We start from the raw sequence: 12,567 nt of genomic DNA, 5'->3' as shown, positions 1-12,567 counted from the left end.
ATTCTCCCTTCCCCTATTTGGAGGTCCTGTGGGCTATAGTTGTACATCAGTTACACAGTAACATCAGGTGTTTCACTGACACCTAATTAAAACCGGGGTCACCTGGTGTTTCCTTGTGCAATTTATCTAACTTCTTGCAAATGGCAAAACAGAACTCATGATTTTACTCTTCTTCAAAAAATCTGCCTAAGACTTCATTTATGTGTTCCAAAAAACTATTTGGTGGCCTGGAAGAAAGCTTACATGTTACTGAGTTCACTGCAGGGATTTTCTTGGCAAGCTATTCAAACGGTCCATTTGAAGGGAACTGCTGTGACGGAGAAATCATAAATGAACAGTACTAATGACTTTAAAGAGAATCTTGCTTATACTCATTTGTTTCCACCAAGGTGTGCATCAGGCTCAAACTCTGACCCTTGGAAATAAGGCTATGGACAAGCATGGGCCACAAAGACCCCACCCTTTAGAAGAACTTAGTCTAGCAAAAAGACAGACATTAAAGTGGTAATAAACAGTATCATGTAGTAAATATGGAGGGGAAGTGACCTGTGCTGTGGGTTTAACCTACAGACCAGGAAGGCCACCCTCCCTGAAGAAATCAACATGAGACCCCTCTTGAAAGATGCTGAGCAAAGATGGCGCTGATGAGAGTACCAAATTAAGGGAGAAATTCATGCTACAGATAATCAGAAGCAATAGAGCTATGCGTTTTCTTTCTGGCTTTCCTACTGTGCTCCTGGTTTTGCCTTTACTTTTTTTTAGACCAAGATCACTCTGACCTCACACAAAGAAAGATGACATTTTGTTCTCTATTGTGTTCATTTCTTTAGTGTTTCTTTAGAAGATAATCATTTGACAATAAGAGCTGCTATTTATTGAACATTCACATTGTGCCAAACCTGTTGAGTGCTCACAAGACCTGTCATCAGCAATTGAGGGAAGCTACAGTTCAGAAGGTCATCCCACCAGACTAGGAAGATCTCAAAGGCAGATCTGAAATGTTCAAGAGCCAGATTTGGTTTTTATTTTGTTATTTTTTTTTTAATTTTTGACAGGCAGAGTGGACAGTGAGAGAGACAGAGAGAAAGGTCTTCCTTTTGCCGTTGACAGGAGTTTCAGCGTGTTCAGATCTAAAAACCATTTCATCATAAGGGTGAGGGGTGAGGACTGTCAGCTGAAAAGAGAGTCCCAGGCCTCCCCCAGCTACTTTGAGTCTGGATCTCAAAGGATGTGGTCTCAGAATTTGCATTTTAACAAGTTTCCCAGGTGCTTCCCACACATTTGGGAATCATTGCACTTCGTACCACTTGTGCGCACTTGTAAGTCAGAGAGAGACAGAGGACGGCTGATGCACTTCACTGCGTGTTTGTCCAAGTGCTTGGATGGTCTCTGCGGCAATTTGATGAGAAACTGCCTTACAGAACAGTTATGATTTTCTAACTACAAACAATTTAGTCTCACACTTTGGCATAAGATATTCAGCTGGCTTAGTGAGCTGCTTATTCAGGCCTCAGCCAAGGTGTGAAAAGTGAGACTTTTTCAGAGGAAATGAGATAAGACACAAACTTTAAAAAAAACAAACATCCTGAGGTCAGTGTTCAAAAGGCACTGGCAAAATCTATAGTGAGCTAAACAAACACATTACTGGGCCATCCAGGAAACTTGAAGCAGATGCCTGGAAGCGGGATGTGTGTTTTCAACCTGGGGAGAAATCTCCCAGGGAGTATTGATATGGAATTGGATGCAAAGTTCAAATAAAAACAACACGTGGGAATGACAGCGGGTGGTGTATTCAGGACGGAGAGGGGACTTCCCAGTCACATGTTTCAGAACCAGTGGAGCATAAGAGGGAGACCTGTGTCCCATCTCACTTCAAGTTGCCTGCCTGCATTTTCTCCCAGCTGTGGAGATGCCTGCTCATGGCTGTCGAACAAAGGAATGGAGGTGGAGATCCAATGGCTATGGCCAAAGGGCCCTCAGTTTGGCACACAGAAAACTGTGGTGCTACCCCCTCTTTCCACTGTGTAACATAAAAGAGAAACAATGCTGATTCAAAATACAAACACAGGCAGTTTTGCAAAATCCCAAGTCTTCCTCTGAGACAAAGAAATGATAAATAGAGATTGCTGGCAGAAAAGACGTGTGCCTGGCTGGTGCCCTCCACACATGATTAATCCAATGAGATGGTGTTCAGGAAAGTGCATAGCGAATGCTAGCTACAGAGCAGGCACTCACCCGATGCCAGTTATTATTATTTTCTTAATAATAACAACATATGTTTACAATTACATTTACCATACCTCCCTTCCCTTTACAGGGATGCAAAAGCTCTCTCTTCTGTGCATGCGTTTCTGTTTGAACCTGGCTCTACAGAACCCGACGTTGCCCGAGGTCTCCAGGCAGTCCCCTGTCCAAGTCTCTGACACGGTTCCCCATGGAGCCCCTTTTTTCCCATATTTTTCCTGGAACATCATGACATTTAATTATCATTTTTGCTTGCTTTTAATTAAAGAAACACTGTTTACACTCATCTTGGAATCATTCGCTGAATGCCATCTAAACTCTTGACATTTATTTAGGAAACAGCATTTTGCAGAGTTTTTATAGCATGAATATTTGATGATTAGAGTAATTCCAGGCCCTCTGTAACGAGCAGCTCATTCCTCTAAAGCATGACCATTCAGGTCAGCCTTTAAATTTGTTGTGACTATATCACATTGAAATCTCAACTGCACGTACTTGATCAGTAATAACTGGCAAAGTTCCAGGATATTTTTCAGATGGCCTCCTATATTTTTAAAAAAGTGAAAAACTCATATTTTCTCACTGTAATTTTTTTCCTTAGGAACTGATTTTCTTCTGTGATCAGCAATTTAGAAACACTGTAGTTGCCATGGTAATGACTAATGATTATTTCAAGTGCATTTTTTTGGATTAAGATCAGGGCACAAACAAGATAATATCCAGGAGAAAGAACTAAATAAAATGGTCCAAACTCTTAGATATTATTTTCTTTGTCAAAAAGTTGACTCAGGGCATTTAATTTTAGCCATGGCATCAGAAATGCCGAATTTATTAAATTCAGGCAGGTTTTCAAGCACCCCACCCCAGTTATGATGCTTAATGGCTCATGGTTGTTAGCGGACTTGTCCATACAGCAAGAAGGGTTGAATTGACTGGTGGAGTTTACCTTACATAATACCTCTTGGGATCTTTATGGGGGTCTGGGAAACTGACGGTGACTCCAACTGTTTGGTCTGGATTTTCTGCAATCGCTGAAGGCAAAGGTAAAGCTGATTAAGAAGCAACAATGTGAGTTGAAGAAGACACCAACACCTGTGACAACACCCTGGGTTCATGGAAGGTGTTGGTTCTTAGTGATGGGGCAGAGATGCCTCCTGGGAAAGGAAAGATGTGTGTAGGGCATTTGGAGAGGTGGCTATGACAGGAGTAACAAAATGTGCATAAAATGGCCTAACCTTTCTCAAATGACACAGGCATTCCTCTAAGTTTTTTTTGCCATAGTCAAGGTTTTCTGGCCTCAGACTTATCTCTTTAAGGCTGTTTAAAAAGACCCTCTCCTGTACATAATCACTCTGCTCACTAGAGTTCTTGATCCTTTCATTTACCTGTCTATCGAAGAGCAACTTTTGGTCATCTTGGAGCAGTTGATGTTTAATAAGTGTAAAATGAGTGTCTACCGAGGCTGACACTGTGCTGCAGTGGGTTAAGCTGCTGCTTGTGCTGACATCCCATAGCAAGCACCAGTTCAAGTCCTGGCTGCTCCACTTCTGATCCAGCTCCCCCCCTATGGGCCTGGGAAGGCACTGGAAGACTTACGTACTTGGCAATGTCACAGAAGTGGAAGACCCAGAGGAGTTTCTAACTCTGAGCTTCAGCTTGCCTGAACTCCAGCCCCTGATGGCCATGTAAAGAGTGAACCAGTAGACAGAAGATTACTTTATCTCAATACCATCCAAATAAATTAATTTTTTTTAAAAAATGAGCATGTACTATATTCCAAACCTTGGAACTAAAGTGATAAATTCCCTATTTCCTCAATTTTACAGAAGATAACCATCAAATCAGTATTGGGATGTAGGTAAAACATCAAATTACAAGGTGCATTCCCAGTTCAGAAGCTTTAAAATACAAAAAAAGAAATCAATTTATCTTAGAAAAGGGCACTTGTGAGAAATTCAAGAAAGTAATTAAGGATATGGCTTTAAATTAGCTTGGCCTAGGAATAAATTTCAGATCTACCATCAATAGCTAGATTGAGAACAAGTTATTAAGCTTTCTTCTGCCTCACACTTCTCATCTTTAAATTGGGATGCTGGGGGGCCGGCACTGTGGCCTAGCAGGTAAAACTGCTGCCTGCAGTGCTGGCATCCCATATGAGCGCTGGTTAGAGTCCTGGCTGCTCCACTTCTGATCCAGCTCTCTGCTATGGCCTGGGAAAGCAGGAGAAGATGGCCCAAGTCTTTGGGCCCCTGCACCCATGTGGGAGACCTGGAAGAAGCTCCTAGCTCCTGGCTTTGGATCGGTGCATCTCCCGGCCGTTGCGGCCATCTGGGGAGTGAAACAGTGGATGGAAGACCTCTCTCTCTGCATCTCCTTCTCTCTCTGTGTAACTCTTTTAAATAAATTTTAAAAATTAAATAAATAAAAAAATTGGGATGCTGGGAGTTCTTTTATAATTTTTTGAGAGGCACAAGCATCATCATCATTATCATCATCATCATCATCATCATCCTTCTTCTAAGGGCTATAAAATAGATTAAAATGAGACAAGAAAGATTCCAAGATGGCTGAACAGGGCAAAGACATGCGGAATTTTACCAGGGAAGGATAAGAGAAGAAAAGAACTGGAGAGAAGCTTGCAGTAGAAATTATACAGAAATAAGAGAGACACCAAGGAGCAGCTTGGACTGTACAAACGCACCACAACAAGCAGAGATACCACCTGTGACTCCCACAGCTGGGGCCTGGAGGAAGTACCAGATTCTGAAAGCAAGGGGAGAGCAGACTGTAGCAGCCCATGTCTCGGGTGATATTGCCTAAGGGAGAACCTTGCAGACTACAGACTTTCGGTCCTACCTGGAGCCCTAGCCTCCCAGGACACCCACATAACCCCATCAAAGAAAAGAACATCTCTTTCTCCCCATCCCCCAAAAGTACCAGAAGCCATAAGGAGAAGGTGTCATCTAAATGCCAGCAGAGGCAATGGGGGGCTCTCACGCACAGGTAACTAGGGGATAATAATGAAGGATCAACTCAACAGGAAGATGTGACTATCACAAGTGTATATGCACCAAATGCCAGGTCCCCAGGCTATTTAAAACAAATATTAGGGGCCGTTGCTGTGGCGCAGCAGGTTAACGCCCTAGCCTGCAGCGCCGGCATCCCATATGGGCACTGGTTCTAGTCTTGGCTGCTCCACTTCCCATCCAGCTCTCTGCTATGGCCTGGGAAAGCAGTAGAAGATGGCCCAAGTCCTCAGGCCCATGCTCCTGGCTTCGGATTGGCACAGTTCCAGCTGCTGCGGCCAGTTGGGGAGTGAACCATCAGATGGAAGACCTCTCTCTCTCTCTCTGCCTCTCCTCTCTCTGTGTAACTCTGACTTTCAAATAAATAAATAAATCTTAAAAAAATTAGTGGATATAAATGAGGACATATTTTTCCAAAACAATAATAATGGGTGACTTTAACAGTTTCATCAATGGACAGATCAACTAGACAGAAAATCAACAAAGAAACAACAGAGCTAATCTATACTGTGTACCAAATGGACCTAATTGATATCTACAGAACATTTTATCCTTCAGTTGATGAAGACACAATAAAAATACCAGTGCCTGGAAGTTTCTCTAGGTTAGACCATATGCTAGGTCATGAATCCAAGTCTCAGCAAATTCAAAAGAATTTAAATCATGCCATGTATCTTTTCTGACCACCATGGAATGAAGCTGGAAATTAACAATTTAAGAATCTTGAGAAAATATGCAAACACATAGAGACTAAACAATAGACTCCTGAATGAACAGTGAGTCATACAAGAAATCAAAAAGGAAATAAAAAAATTCTTGGAAAATATTGAAGTTGACAACACAATGTATCAAAACTTATGGGACTTAGCAAAGGCAGTATTAAAAGGACAATTAATAACAATTAGTGCCTACATCAAAGACTGAAAAGGCATCAAATAAATGATCAATTCATCTCAAGGACCTACAAAAACAAGAATAAATCAAATGCAAAATTAGCAGAAGGAAGGAAATAATTAAATTTGGAGAATAGGGGCTGTGGCTTTCTGGATAAAGCCGCCGCCTGCAGTGTCGGCATCCCATATGGCTGCCAGTTTGATTCCTGGCTGCTCTATTTCTGATCCAGGTCTCTGCTATGGACTGGGGAGGCAGTATAGAATGGCCCAAGTCCTTGGGCCCCTGCACACAAATGGGTGACGTGGAAGAATCTCCAGGCCCCTGCGTGGCTTCGCATCAGCCCAGCTCTGGCCAATGCAAACATTTGGGGAATGAACCAGTGTAAAAAAGAACTCTCCCTCTGTCTCTCTGCCTCTGCCTCTCTGTAACTCTGCCTTTCAACTAAATAAATAAATTTTAGAAAAATTTAGAGGATAAACAAAATTTATAAAAAGATACAAAAGATCAGTAAAATGAAGAGCTGTTTTTTTGAAAAAATAAACAAATTTGAGACATCAGTGGCCCAACCAATCAAAATAAAGAAGATACAAATCAATAAGGTCAATGATGAAAAAGAGATGTAACAATAGATACCACAGAAATAAAAAGAACCATCAAGAATTACTGCAAACAACCATATGCCAACAAAGTGGAAAATCTAGAAGAAATGCACTATTTCTGTACACATACAACCTACCAAAATTGAGTCATAAAGACAAAAAATTAACCTAAATAGACCAATAACTAAAATTGAGACTGAATCAGTAATAAAGAGCCTCCAACAAAGGAAAGACCAGGACCAGATGACTTCACTGCTGAATTCTACCCAACTTTTTTTTTTTTTTTAAGATTTTATTTATTTATTTAGAGGTAGAGTTACAGACAGTGAGAGGGAAAGACAGAGAGAAAGATCTTCCTTTCATTGGTTCATTCCCCAAATGGCTGCAATGGCTGGAGTTGTGCCAATCCGAAGCCAGGAGCCAGGAGCTTCTTCCCAGTCTTCCCACGTGGGTGCAGGGGCCCAAGGACTTGGGCCATCCTCTACTGCTTTCCCAGGCCATAGCAGAGAGCCGGATTGGAAGAGGAACAACCAGGACTAGAACCGGTGCCCATATGGGATGCTGGCGCTGCAGGTGGCAGATTAACCTACTGCGCCACGGTGCCAGCCCCTAAATTCTACCAAACTTTTAAAGAAGAACTAATTCCAATTCTTCTCAAATTATTCAAAATAATTGAAAGGGAAGGAATCCTCCCAAACTTCTTCTATGAGGCTTAATATCAAACCAGAAAAAGATAGAGCAGAGAACTGTTTATCAATATCCTTCATGAACATAGATGCAAAAATCCTCTACAAAATACTAGCTAATCGAATTCAACAATGCATCAGAAAGAACATCCACCTGACCCAAGCGGGATTTATCCCTGATATGCAGGGATGGGTCAACATAGGCAAATCAATAAATGCGATACATTACAATAACAAATTGAAGAATTAAAAACCATATGATTATCTCAACAGATGCAGAGAAAGCATTTAATAAAATACAATATCATTTCATGATAAAAATCTTAAAGTGGGGATAGAAGGAACAATACACAGCACAATCAAAACAACGGATGACAAACCCACTGAGGGGCCAGTACCGTGGTGCACTAGGTTAATCCTCCACCTGTGGCGCCGGCATCCCATATGGGCACTGGTTCTAGTCCTGGTTGCTCCTCTTCTGATCTGGCTCTCTGCTGTGGCCTGGGAGAGCAGTCCAGGATGGCCCAGGTGCTTGGGCCCCTGTACCCACATGGGAGACTAGGGGGAAGCTCCTGGCTGCTGGTTTCGAATTGGTGCAGCTCCGGCCGTGACGGCCATTTGGGGAGTGAGCCAGCAGAGGGAAGACCTTTCTCTCTGTCTCTCTCTCTCTCACTGTCTGTAACTCTGCCTGTCAAATAAATAAATAAAAAAAATTTAAAAACCCACTGCCAACATCATATCGAATGAGTAAAAGTTGGAAGCATTTCCACTAAGATCCAGAATCAGATAAGGATGCCCACTTTCACCATTGCTATTCAATATAATTCTGGAAGTTTTAGCCAGAGCCATTAGGCAAGAAAAGGAAATCAAAGGGATACGAATTAGAAAGGAGGAATTCAAAGTATCCTTGTTTGTAGATGACATGATTCTATATGTAGGGCAACAAAAAGACTCCACCAAGAGACTATTGGAACTCATAAGAAAGTTCAGTGAATTTGCAGGATATAAAATCAAAACACAAAATCAATAGCTTTTGTACATACAATGCCATGGCTGAGGAAGAACTTGTAAAAGCAGGCCCCCCTGTCGTTCCCCCTCTTCGTGGAGGAACGACACAGGACCCTGCGCTGTTCTTTCGTCTGCTCGGCCCTCCCCGGGTTTGCTGCTGGTTCTTCCCGGGTTGGCTACCATCCCTTCCACCTCCGTGGAAGGGCGGTTCCCCCTGCCACATTCCCCACTTGCGCGTGGGAGCGGCACACCACCGGCCGGCTCTCTCGGGGGCTGCACAGGTGTTCCTTCAGATGTTCCCCTTAGATGTTCCTGGTGCATGCCGTCTCTCTCCTCCTTTATAGTCCTCTTCCACCAATCCCAACTCTGCTACCCACACGCCGAGTACGCTGCTCTCCTCCAATCAGGAGCAGGTCCCACAGTTTATTGGTTGAACTGGAGGCAGCTGTGTAGAAGCTGTTTCCTCCTCTCCCAGCGCCATATTGTGGGAGAGCAGATGCATAGAATAAGTCTTAATTCCAGTAACTTAGTCTAGTCCGAGTTGCTCCCAGTTGCTCCCCACACCCCCATTCACAGTAGTTACAAAAAAAATTAAACTTTTGAATAAACTTAACCAAGGATGTGAAAGGTTATACAATAAAAAATCACAAAACATTGAAGAAAAAAACAGAAGACACACAAAAATGTAAAAATCTTCTACATTCATGGAAGAATTAATATCATCAAAATGTCCACTCTTCCAAACACAATTTTAAGATTCAATATGACCCCATTTAAAATGCCAACAACATTCTTTTCAGATCTAGAAAAAAAACAACGCTAAAATTCATATAGAAATACAAGAGACCCCAAATAACTGTCAATATTAAACTAACAAAAAAACAAAGTTGGAGGCATCAAAGTACTAGACTTTTAGACATATTACAGGGCAGTTATAATCAAAACAGCTTGGTACTGGCACAAAAACAGACATGAAGATAAATAGAACAGAAAAGAAATCACAGAAATTAATTAACACATCTACAACCAACAAGTCTTTGACAGATGAATTGAAATCACTCCCTGTAGAAAGGACAGTGTGTTCAATAAATGGTGCTGGGTAAACTGGATCTACACAGGCAGAAGTATAAAACAAGACCTCTACCTTACACGTAACACAAAAATCAACTCAAAATGGATCAAGTATCTAAATCTATAATCTGATACCATCTAATTACTCTAATTACTAGAATAAAACATTGGGGAAACTCTATAACACATTGACATAGGTAAAGACTTCTTGGAAAAGACTCCAGAAGCACAGGCAGTAAAGAGAAAAATCAATGAGATTATATCAAACTAAGAAGCTTCTGTACTGCAAGAGAACACTCAACAAACTGAAGAGGCAATCCACAGAATGGAAGAAAACATTTGAAAACTGTGCAACTAATAAAAGATTAATATACTGAATCTATAGAGAGCTTAAGAAACTCAACAGCAACAAAGCAAAAAATCCAGTTAAGAAAGGGGCAATGGACATTAACAGGCATATTTCAAAGGATGAAATATAAATAGCCAACATACACATGAAAAAATGCTCAGTATGATTGGCCAACAGGAAATGCAAATAAAAGCCACAATAAGGTGTTTACCTCAACCCAGTTAGAAATGCTATCACTCAAAAATCAAAAAACAATAAACGCTGGCAAGAATGTGGGGGGAAAGGTACAAGTATAAGGTATAACCTAATATATCAATCATATGATTCAGCCATCCCACTCCTGGGAATTTACTCAAACAAAATGAAATCAGCATATGAAAAAGTTATTTGTAGCCCCATGTTTACTGTAGCTCAACTCACAAAAACTAAGATATATAATCAACCCAGATGTCCATCAAGTGATAACTGGATAAAGAAAATATGGTATATATACAGTATGGAATACTACTCAGCCATACAAAAGAATGAAATTCTGTCTTTTGTAACAAAATGTAATCAACTGGAAGCCATTATGTTTAGTGAAATAAGCCAGTCTGAAAATAATAAATATCATGTGTTTTCTCTGATATAAAGCAGTTAATACAGAATACCAAAACATTTTTAGGAATGAAATGGTCATTTTGGGATTTAATTTTCATTTTCAGCCCTTATGTACACTCCTGTGGAGCTGTAGTCCTCCTACTTTTCAACTGTTGAATATTATTATTAGTGGCAAATTAAACCTGTGACTACAGAGTGGATTAAAATTATGCCTTCACAAGAACTGATTAAAAGAAGGGATGGAGGAAGGGAGCGGTGGGGGAGCAGGGAAGTGAGGGAAGAAGTGTGGTTGTCTTCTTGGAACTGTACCTATGGAATACATACAATCTGTTCTCTTTATATTAATACAAAGTTTTAAAATGTGACAACTGTCAACACATGCAGACTAGGTTAATGAGGAAACATTAGGATTAAAAATTCGGAACTTGGTACTTGGGATTCATCTCCCTAATTTATATTTTAAATTTTTATTTAATTATTTGACAGAGTTAGAGAGAGACAGAGACAGAGAGACAGAGAGAGACAGGTCTTCCAACTGCTTGTTCACTCCCCAAACAGCCACAACAGCTGGAGCTGGGCCTATCCAAAGCCAAGAGCCAGGAGCTTCAAGCTTCTTTCTGGTCTCCTGCACTGGTGCAGGGGCCCAAGGATGTGGGCCATCTTCTACTGCTTTCTCAGGCCATAGCAGAGAGCTGCATTGAAAGTGGAGCAGCCGGGACTCAAACTGGTGCCCATATGGCATGCCGGCGCTGCAGGCCAGGGCTTTAACCTGTGCACCACAGTGCTGCCCCGCCACCCTTTAAAATTTTTTTTTAATTTAATTATTTGAAAGAGTTATAGAGAAAGGTAGAGAGAGAGAGGTATATCTTAAAAGGGTACACAAATATCTGATATAAAGTACTTTCAAGTTTATAATACCAAATGTATAACAAGTTCATTTATAATAAATTAATCCTTACATATACAAGGTACTTTATGCTGTACAAAACAGATCCACACCTATCACCTTTTTAAAACATCACTCTAATCCTATTAAAGATTCATTCTTGGCATCGTGACTATTTTATAAAAGGGAGATTATTTTTTACCTATTGTACTTCTTGAAACAGCTTTTCAAATGGTGACAACACCTTAATTATTGAGCAATCACCAACAAATCAGTCACCCATCAATTATTGCTAGGAGGAAACCCTCAGAGTGTGGGCTCCCCACATCTCTCTCCCATTGAGCATAAGTGAACTCACACAGGAGCAAATGATACCTCAGGGATTGCCTTGGAAGTAATAAATTACAAGGTATGCTGCGATCATGCCACGCATCCAGTGAATACAAATTCATATTTTCAGAAGGCAGGCAGTGTTATTAGAAGTGAGATTCTTACATGAATTACCTAGTTTTGTAGACACTGATACCAAGGGGACTATATCAGTGAAAACTTCTGGCCTCTGATCTACTCTGCATAGGAATTTTTACTATGCATTCACAATGGAATATAACCAGAAATTTTACTAGGAAAAAAAGAGGGAAATAAGAGACTCACCTTTCGTTTGTGTCCCCATAGCATGCTAAGCATTTATGAATATAAATGTGTGAAATTCATCGGCCACTCAAAGGACCCGCACTGATGCTGGGAACATCTTAAAGCACGTGTTGCTGTGCAGCATAGACAGGCACTCAGAAGACTGAACGTGAAGTGAGCTTGTGACTCGTTAGGACGGCTGCTGAGCCTACCTCTTTGGAGCCCAAACTTTAGCAGCAGGCAAACTTACGGGGAAATGCTGGTCTGAGCTGCAGGAAATGATAGATGACAAACCAGTAGATGGGAGCTCTCCCTATCTCTTTACTTGCCAAAGAAAGATATTTTAAATCTGAACTAAACACAACTTTCTGCTTTTCCTTTTAGCACGCTAACAAATATAGAATGCTGGCATATTTATGAGTTTGAACAAATTCTCTAGATCTGATTTTCATAACTGCAGCACTATCTCTATTGACATTTTGATCCAAAAAATTCTTTGGGGGACTATTTGGCAGATTCTTTGATGTTCAGTAACATCATTGCCCTCTCTATTCACCCCAACCCCACATCA

At 41.0% G+C, this 12,567-nt stretch overlaps 1 long non-coding RNA gene across 43 annotated transcripts in view; it reads left to right on the top strand.

Annotated features, from left to right (window-relative positions):
• LOC103349250 (uncharacterized) overlaps window positions 1–12,567 on the top strand; it is a 603,064-nt gene that overhangs the window by 352,120 nt on the left and 238,377 nt on the right. For 4 of the 43 annotated variants that reach the window (XR_016214727.1, XR_016214700.1, XR_016214723.1 and 1 more), the window contains one exon: window positions 2,318–2,530. The exons of the other annotated variants lie outside the window; for them this stretch is intronic. This is a non-coding gene — a long non-coding RNA (uncharacterized LOC103349250). Of the gene's footprint in view, window positions 1–2,317; window positions 2,531–12,567 lie in introns of those variants that run through there. 43 annotated transcript variants of the gene reach the window in all.

Source organism: Oryctolagus cuniculus, chromosome 10 (genome assembly GCF_051225735.1).
Source record: "Oryctolagus cuniculus isolate XC-2025 breed Fujian yellow rabbit chromosome 10, ASM5122573v1, whole genome shotgun sequence".
Taxonomy (NCBI): domain Eukaryota; kingdom Metazoa; phylum Chordata; class Mammalia; order Lagomorpha; family Leporidae; genus Oryctolagus; species Oryctolagus cuniculus.
Note: the sequence above shows the minus strand (reverse complement) of the source record. Positions and strands in the feature narration are given on the sequence as shown.